Source organism: Bidens hawaiensis, unplaced genomic scaffold (genome assembly GCF_021521415.1).
Source record: "Bidens hawaiensis isolate Kalapana, Puna unplaced genomic scaffold, B.hawaiensis_p1.1 tig00082811_1, whole genome shotgun sequence".
Classification (NCBI taxonomy): Eukaryota; Viridiplantae; Streptophyta; class Magnoliopsida; order Asterales; family Asteraceae; genus Bidens; species Bidens hawaiensis.
In genome coordinates, this window is record NW_027503917.1 from 15,246 (window position 1) to 25,230 (window position 9,985).

At 34.1% G+C, this 9,985-nt stretch overlaps 1 long non-coding RNA gene across 1 annotated transcript; it reads left to right on the forward strand.

Annotated features, from left to right (window-relative positions):
* The first annotated feature begins 1,166 nt into the window (after window positions 1-1,166).
* On the forward strand, window positions 1,167-1,641 carry LOC143607473 (uncharacterized). The gene is made up of 3 exons (XR_013148975.1): window positions 1,167-1,320; window positions 1,430-1,483; window positions 1,572-1,641. It is a non-coding gene; the product is annotated as an uncharacterized LOC143607473 (long non-coding RNA).
* The last annotated feature ends 8,344 nt before the right edge of the window (window positions 1,642-9,985 follow it).

A 9,985-nucleotide genomic window follows, 5' to 3' on the forward strand; every position in this document is an offset into this window, starting at 1 on the left:
AACTCTGGCCTCAAAGCAGAACCACATATAAAGTCTAGGATGAAGACATGGAAGACACACTTTAGCATTGTATATGATATGGTGCATACAAGTGGGTTTGGTTGGGATGAACAAAAATGTTGTATTATTGCCGATGATAGTGTTTGGAATAAATACGTGAAGGTATATTCTAAAAAATATGTTTTTTAGATTTTAAAATTTTAGTCTAATTTATTTGTAATTGTCTTGTAGTCTCACAAAGGTGCTGTGAATTTTCGTGACAAGTCATTTCCTTTCTATGACAAATTGTGTACTATATTCGGTAAGGATAGAGCTACTGGTAGTAAAGCAGTTGACCATGGAGAAGAAGATGTTGTTCAAGAGATGCAAAAAAGCTCACCTGTTGATATTGAAGACTTTGATTTTGTTGATGAAGCCGTTCCAAATGTTGATAGATCTGAAGGACAAACAGGAAGTGTAACAAGCAAGCGCAAAAGAGGTAGAAGCACGGATGCAGATGAGATATATCGAGAGTCTTGCAAAGATATCAAGGAAGTTTTGCTTCGATTTGGGGAGATGGTGGGTGAACAACTTAGCAAAGAAGGTATGGAGGCTCATGAAATCTATGAAAAGGTTAGTGATGAGTTGAAAGCTTTACCAGGTATTACTACGAAAAAACGGTTCAAAGCAGCTCATTTGATTGGTAAAGATGTGGATCTAGGACGTTCTTTTCTTGCGTTGACAATAGAAGAGAAAATTGAGATGGTCGAGTTGTATACCGATGGTTCAATGGGATAGTTGTGTATGGTTGAAGTATGTTTTGTATGTGAATTGGTTTTAACTATGGTTGATGTTTTTTGCTTAAAAACTATGTTTTGTATGTGAATTGGTTTGATCAATGCATATTTTGGTTGGAATTTATGCATCTTTTTATATGTTTTTTATTTTTTAATAAATATTTGTTATGAAAAAAATACTTGTGCTAATGATAAAGTTGATATAATTCTCTGTTTATTTTCTATGTACCAAACAAGAGAAATGATTCTCAGCTATATTTCTCTACTGAAATCTCTGTACTACCAAACAGAACAGTCAATTCTCATTCTCCAGACCAATTCCCTTTCTCTGCAATTCCATTTCTCTATTCCATTTCTCTACAATTCCATTCTCCTAGTGGATTCTTTCACAAAGGTAATGGTTATTATTCGTAAAGGCTTAAATATGATCCGTGGCATATAACTTTTGTGGTAAACATTTGAACAGGTTTGCTGGCTTATACATGATGGATATAATTTGCATTCTTGGATTACAAGAGATAAGTTCTTTTCTATGTTTTTAACTGTAAGGTTCATTGTTCTTACTACACTTGGTACTAGAACTAACTACCTCATTTATAAACTATAAAACACACAAGATTTAATATTGTGACTTCGCTTGTTCCTGTTTACAGTGTGACGACCTGTACAAGGAAGGGAGAACTATTATGCCCCTGAGTTTTTAAAAAGTAAGGACTTCAATAATCAAATATTTTGTATAGATGATGAGCACTGTTAGGTTAATGGTTTTTTTCTTTTTTTTCTTTGTATGGGGAGATGGGTGCTTCATTCTATAGGTTATACAAAACACAAGCCATTGGTGGCTAGCCTTCATATTCGAAGGCAAATACTACACAAAATATGCTTAATTAAGTCATTTTTAAATATTACCCTGTTCATAATGATTGATTCTAAACTTTATGGTGGTCTGATAGAACCCCGAATTTGAAACAAGCAATTAAAGGATAGTTGACCCGATTCGAGATGGGTTAGTCTCCGGTTAATCCGATTCGAGAGGGATTAGATCTCCGATTAAAAAGGTATAAAAACCCTTAATTTGATAAACATAAACATTCTTATCCATAACCTAAAACATGAGCACTTATATAGACACAATTTATTAATAAATGATGCGGTTACTTAGACCCTTCGTCATCCTCGCCCTTTTATCTCCCTTGGACCATTCAGCCTAAGACGGGGTTCGTATCATGGTCTTTGACATGTTTGGATATGGTGGCTTTACTGCATTCTTAGATTACAAAGATAAGTTCCTATCAACGTTTTTTATTATAAACTTTTGTTGCATAATCGTCTATTTCATTTGTTCTTAATATAGTGTTTTGAGAAATATAGTCTAATAATATACTATTTGCATGCATAATAAGCACTTTTTGGAGATGATTTGGCTACAAATCGGGGTGGGGAGTGGCAATTACAGATTTAACTTCTTGCATTGGACTAAAAGTGAATGTCCCCATGTATGCACCTCTTCTTTTAAAACAGACTGCTTCACGGCTCTTAGTTTGACTTCTTTCACTCAAACATTATCTCAGTTATAAATCAGTCTCTTAAGTTACAACATTCGTAGAAGCAACTGGATTAGCAAACACCACCTAGTAAGTTCACCTCTTTCTCTTTAAAGCTATATATATTTGTTTTTTATTTATTTTTTTGTCTTCAATTCATATGCTAGTCTAATGGTTATGGCTTGCGTGCTGCTATAATAACTAACGATTTAGACGAGTGTGATAGTGTAACAAAGGTACTAGAATATTTACTTAAACCTATTTAATCATGTCCGAAAAATTATGTCCAAAGTATTAGTTTGAAATCATGTCCGAAAAATCCTATAAAACATGGTTTAATGCTAGTTTAGACTTCTATTGGTATACCAAGTAAAGCTTAAAAGCAATATAACTGCTCAAACATACGCACATGGCTAGCTTGTTTTGTTAGTTGATTTATAGTGAATAGGCATGGCAAATGTGGCCCATTAGGGTTATTATAGGTAAGTAAAATAACTAAAAGAAGGAAAAAGTTGGAACAACTAAGAATGGGTCAAAGATAAAAATGGGTGAAAAGTGGTAGAAAATGTTTAACCGAGTGGCGGTACGCGCATAACCAGACTAAAATGAAACAAAAAAACCCCGAAAAAACCGACTGAAACAAAAAACCGAAATCGAGAAAAACGATCAAAATGAAACAAATAAAAAACCGAAACCGAACTGAAATCGTAAAAACCGACCAGATCGAAATAAGAAAAATGAGACCGAACCGAAATTAATAAAACTGACCAAAACAAACAAAAACCGAAGTCGAAGCTAAACCAACAAACCGATATCGAAAACCCGACCAGAACGAAATAAAAAAAAACGAAACCGATATAAAAAAAACCTGACCAAAACGAACAAAAAACCGAAATCGAATCGAAACGGATCCAAAAAACCAAAATAAAAAAAATCCGACCAGAACGATACAAAAAACCGAAACCGACCAAAATGAAAGGAAAAAACTGCGAAACCGAAACAAAATCGAAAAAACTGACCAAAATGGTTATTTTGGTCGGTTTCGATTTCGGTTCGGTTTTTGTTGATTCTTTTTGGCCGGTTTCATTCGGTTCGATTTTGGTTTTTTTTAGTATTATTGTTTCGTTTTGGTCGGGTTTTTTTGGTTCGGTTCCGAATTTTTTTGTTTTGGTCTGGTTACGCGCAATGTTGCTCGGTTAAACATTTTTCTACCAATTTTCACCAATTTTGATCTGTAACCCATTCTAACTTTTTTCTTCTTTTAGTTTGTCTTATTCTGACCCATTATACATTAAACTTAAACCCTTAATAACCCTAATGGATCACATTTGCCATGTCTAATAGTGAATAATAGTTCTTTATTTTGTCGGTCTGCTTTTTATAAGCAGATTATAAGAAATCAAGATCACATGTTTTAATAGAAATTTAGGCTTGAAAATAGGTATGTTACCGTTTCTCTCCCCAGTAAATTCATTTGTCATTTGTCTTTTGTCAGAGTACATTTTGCAATATCTAATAATCAGTCTTATCGAACAATATTCATGATCAGGCCTTGAAACAGCCGATAGTGAATGCGCCTCTATTTTTTTCATTTTTTTAACTAATATCTAAAAGTATGTACCCTGAAATAAGAAGACGATTTAAGTTAAGTACAACTGTTCAGTAGTTACTTATACTAACCTGGTAATTTCAGTAGTTACACAAAACTAAACTGGACCATATGAATGGGATTCAAGTTGTCAATTTGTTTAGAGGATACTTATGTTTTAGCATACTCTCTTAACTGATTCCAGCCTAAACATCATAGGATAGTCATCAGGAATAAACACAGAAATTATGTAGCAATGGAGATCCAAGCTTGTAACATATATTAAGAAAAGTTGTAACATATATTAAGAAAAGAACTGCTACATTCCCAAACATATTTTATCTTCCAACATTGTGCCATCACCTATAAAACATGTTACATCATTACTTATGAAAAAGATCACACACCACATACCTCAATTCACTCAAGAAACAGAAATATGCAACTCTCCTGATATTGGTTAGTGTCTTTTAAATGATTCTTACTCATTTCAAATACCCCTTATTAAAATCTGCATTATTAGCGCCTTAAGCTTTCAATAATCACCAGAAATGCATGTTATTAGTTTATCTTCATAAATATGATATTATGATCCGACATCAGACTTTTGTGGTAAACGTTTGAACAGGTTGGGGTTTTCGAACCAAAAAGGATATGTACTTTCCCTGTATGCGGTTTGCTGGCTTATACATGGTGGATATGGTTTGCATTATCTTGGATTACAAAGATAAGTTCTTTTCTATGTTTTTAACCATAAGGTTCATTGTTCTTACTACCTCATTTATAAACTGTAAAACACAAGATTCAATATTGTAACTTCGTTTGTTCCCGTGTGCAGTGTGACGACCTGTACAAGAAAGGGATAACTATTATGCCTACTGAATTTCAGGTTTGCACTTTGTTCCTTTTATCTGTTCTTAACACAACTAACGGTTTTTTTAATCTTTATATGGGGAGATGGGTGCTTCATTCTTTAGGTCAAACAAAACACAAGGCATTGGTGGCTAGCTTTAATATTCAAAGGTACATACCGCATGAAATATGCTTAATTTGTCATCTTTAAATATTACCCTATTCATGATATGAGTTGACTGATTCTAAACTTTCTGGTGGCCTTTGACATGTTTGGATATGGCGGCTTTACTGCATCAATGCAATGCATTTAGAGGGTATGCATGTTAAAAATGGTAAAACGGAACTTTTTTTTTAAGCCTGATATGTATTCCATTCATTATTATTTCTTCTTGTTTAGACATAGATATGATTTGAAATCAAGCTTTTGTGGAAAACATTTTAATAGGTTGAGAACCAAAGATGAGAAGCACTAACATAAGACTATATGCCCATTGACAACCAAAAATGAGGTTAGGTTGCTAAAATGAATTAAAATAAAGGAAAAATTGAAAAGTAGCAAGCAACCGGGTCGGGTGAATGACCCAACTTGCAACCGATACTATTGCCACATGTCAAAAGACGGGTGGCTTTGTTTTTTTTATGTCTAGTTATTACTAATTCATATAATTTATTTTTTTCCCCAAGTTATTTGTTTCCCCAAGTTGCAACCCGATATCTATGTTTTAAAGCAATCTAAAACCACAGTTTTGTTTAGTTTCCTTTGAACGTGTGGGCATAAATTTTGTTATTAAGCGAGTTCGTTTAAAAAAACCTAAAAGCACAGTTGTGTTCGGTTTATCTATCTTATTAACTATGTTTGATGAATATAATATTGATTGTTTTTTTAATCTCTTAAACTTTTTATAAAAAAACAACAATTATACATTATATTTATTCTAAAACTAGCGTATGCGAAAACTTCCACCAACTTTTCACTTTTTTGACTCTTAGTGAAGTTCTCGCTTTTGAAAAACTTTTCGCATTTCACCAAGTTTTCACAAATCTGACGAAAACTTCAATTTTTCGCATAACTTGATATCGTAAGCCATATAATAAAACCCAACACTAGTCTTAGCACATTAAGTTTCAGTATTGTCCTTGTATAAAAGCTTTTGTTGCATGTGCTTTACCTAATAGTGAATTTCATCTATTCTTAGCATAATTCATGAGTTTTTAAAAATCATAATCTTTAATATCTTCCATCACTCAAAAGCAATTTGGACACTTTTGTAAGTATTTCTATCTAGATTTCGGACCCTTTTTTTAAGTATTCATATCAAAATTATATGGAAGATGATTTAATATAGTTTAGGTTCCTATGGATGTACTAAGTAAAGCTTAAAAGCAAATATCTGCCTAAATTTTCATATATGGCTAATTTGTTTAGTTATTTTTATTTATTATGAGTATCAACTCTTTGTTTTGTCGGACCACATTTTTAAGCAGATTATAAGAACACATATTCGAATAGAAGTATAAGCTTGGATGTTAGATATAATTTATTACGAATATAACCATTGCATCCATGTAACAAATTTTCATGTTGGAGAGCTCAGAAGAAGGGAAGCTACAAAGGAATCTGTCACATCCAAATATTGTTGTTGAGGCTTGGACCCGTGTTTGTTTTGGTCATAATGTAATCCTTACATATGCAACCGTATTATAAAAATTTATTTATTTTTCTGACTAGGCGCTGATTAATCCACGATTAATCGCTAGTCCAACTCCACTGATTAATTTTGAGCTAATCGGCTAATTAATTGGTCAATGGTCAAATCCGACCAAAATCAGGATTAATAGGGCTTAATCGACCTTTTCTGATGAGCATCTGGCCAAAACCGCCGGTTTTCGGCGAGATTCCAACCAAAATCAGTGCTTTCAGTGAGATTCCAACAAAAATCAGCGGTTTCCAGTGAGATTCCGGCCAAAATCAGCGGTTTTCAGCAATATTCTAGCAATGTGTTTGTGTATGTATAAAACTAAAAATTGCATATAAAAATGTGTGCGTGTATATATTAAACTGGAAATTATACATTAAAGTTCGATTCGATTAATCTCAATTAATCTCGATTAATCCCGAGTAATTGCTAGTCTCCACCTAATCATCTGACTAGTGGCTAGCGATTTTTACAACAGTGACTATAACCACTAGACCGTTTCTAAGTTACTAATTGTCAGCTGGACATTTTCATCAATCAAATATTTGTTTTAATTTTTATGAAATAGAACAGGTAATAAAGTATTAAATAATGTAAATTACATAACTTATTTATAGTTCTATAAATTGGATGTGGCTCAATAGTAGAGCACTCACTTTACTAGTGAGAGGTAGGGGGTTCAAACCTCACTACCACCAATTTATATGGGAGATATGAGGGATGACCCTGGCTTGCCAGGGTTCGAGTCCTGATCTCACCCAGTTTTACCGGCTCCTCGCTGTCGTGCCGTTTGGCGGGCGTGGGGTCGGGTTTTATCCGATGAATCCCTCAACAGGTGGACCGCTAGGGGCTCCGTCCGTCTGGAATAGTGGCCAGCTCGGGCTACCTTTAGCCAATAGGGGCCGCGTACGGAGTACCCGACATTACTTAGTTGACCGTTCAAAAACAAAAAAAAAAGAAAAACTTATTTATAGTTCTATGTACTAGGTTGAACAAATAATATATAATTTCTGTAAAGTTGGACATATCTCTTTTTTTTCTTCTAAATTTTGCATCAATGTTATTTATTGAGTTTGCTTTTGATGGTTGATTCTATTGCGTGTCTTAAGAGAAAATTGTTTATAGGTAGTTAGCCGGTGATCCATGCACACGCTAATATAGCGGGTTTTGAAGACAAATCTACAAATATATAGTAGCTTAAGATGATAATTACTTGCATGATCTAATTTTTATTATCATTGAAATAATTAAAAAAAACATTTTAAATGTATATGCTAAGCTAAATTGGTATTCATAGTAGGGGGGGGGGGGGGGGGGGGGTCCGTTAGGTCAAAACCTGCATAGATAGAGAGAGCTGACCAGAATCCAAAACAACAACCTATCTAGAGGCCCAAACCAATAAATTGGGTAAGTTCATTACTCAAATAAAAGAAAAAGGTAACAGTGTGGGATTGGATCTGATAAAAAAATGCAGTTCTTTGGGGGGTCTGAGATGAGTCCGTCACCGGTGGTACCGACGGCATCTGGTAACAGTGCGCATATGATGTACATCTTCAACCGACTTATTCAACACAACTCTTGACCAATACGTTCGGGGTCTCGGATAATTTGCTAAGGTAGTTCTTTGTCTCTATGATTAGAGGTGGTTATTAGCGGTGTGCATGAAACTGAAAAACTGGAACTTAAACAAAAACCACCTGTTTGGTTTTATATTTTCATAAAAACCGAATTTTCGGTTTGGGCTTCGTTTCGGTTTTGCATGTAGTTAAAAACGAAAAACCGAACCGACTTTATGTATTATATTGAATATTATGTTATTTATAACATCAATCAATCAATCAATCAATCATGCCCAGTAAAATCCCACCGACAGCAAAGCTATAAGTAGGGTCTGGGGAGGGTGGGATGTAGGCACACCGTACCTCTATCCAAAGGAATAAAGAGGTGGCTTCCAGAGAGACCCTCGGCTCTAAGTACATGTGTATGAAGCAAAATAAAGGAAATCAAAGTTTAACAGTTATATAAAAACTACTACTAATTATAATAATATTAATAATAAGATCACAGTTTAACAGCTATATAAAAGCTAATAATAATTTATAATAATAATAATATATGTAAGGGAAATACCATTATGGTATGTGACCTAAATAAGTTAAGTCTAAGCCCTAAGGTATTCAATTCTCTCTAAAAATCCTTAACTTTAATTCTACTTCTCCACGAATTCCTATCCTCAACCATGTCCTCGGAGAGGTTTAGGTGTATCAAATCATGCCTAATAACATATAAATAATGATGCAACCCAGGTATCTTAGCCCAAATAAATGATAACCAATTAGTTGTTAAATTGGTTCAAAGTAATGAACTTGGGCCTACGTGTTTTCATTTATTAATTTAATTAACGAAAACATTTAGGCCCAAGTTCATTACTTTGGACCAAGTTTTTTCAACCCAAACGGAAAAACAGAAAAACCAAAATCGAACGGAACCTGCGAAACAAAAAAAACTGAACGGACGGTTTTCAAACTCAAACCGAATATTTGGTTTTTGCTTCGGTCCGAGCCCAAAACTAACCCAGACTGACCCATGCACACTCCTATTTATAAATGTATCGAATTGGTTATGTTTTTTTTTCTCTTAACAGATCAGATGGGTATAATAAAACAGCCTTCTTAATTAAAATGGCTTTCTAAAGAAACGTTATTTTGTTAAACAATATAGTGTTTGCGATCACATTTTAAACATTATTTACTTATAAAACAAAAGAAATGTGTTTGTCTGCCCAATCTGACCCAACTGTCTTGACCTCTACTTTAAAGTACCTGTTTTGACCCGTTACCCGTTTTGACATGTTACACAGCCTGCCCGACATGCCATTTTGCCACCTCTAACTAGGATTCATCAACTGCAAATACCTTGTTTATGACTATAGTAATATGTTTTTACTGTCGGATTTATCAATCGGCAGGAGCAGGTGAAAGCGTGAAACATTTGCTATCCAAGGGTTTACATGCTGATGTCCAAAGCTGCTTCTAAGATGCTATTGTGTGCAAACTGATTGTTAATCATTTACTGTAAGCATAAATGATCATCGTACATCATTTGAACCGCTTTCTTTTAGATATTGCTTGAATATAGTGTTGTTTACTTTGTCTGTTTGATGTATGTTTTTACAATAAGACATGCGTAGCAATATTACCTATTTGATATTGTTATTGTTTTGAAAGACGATTATAGTATACTCGAACTTACATGGTCAAATGTTCTTCCCATGCTTAAACACCAAAAATGGTGCTTAGGGGTATTGTTTTTGTTATACACACAGAAACAAATATCGTTACCAGATGACACAAAAGAAACTCTGTAGGGTCACCTGGCCTAAACAAATTGTTTCTTGTTGATCTAGTTAATACGCTCGGCTTGGTGTGTCGCTTTTTAAAATTGACCAACTTGAATCATGAATATGTTGTTAGGTACGAGGTGACACTCCTATCAACTTGCAGCCCCCACTGTACTATTCCATAA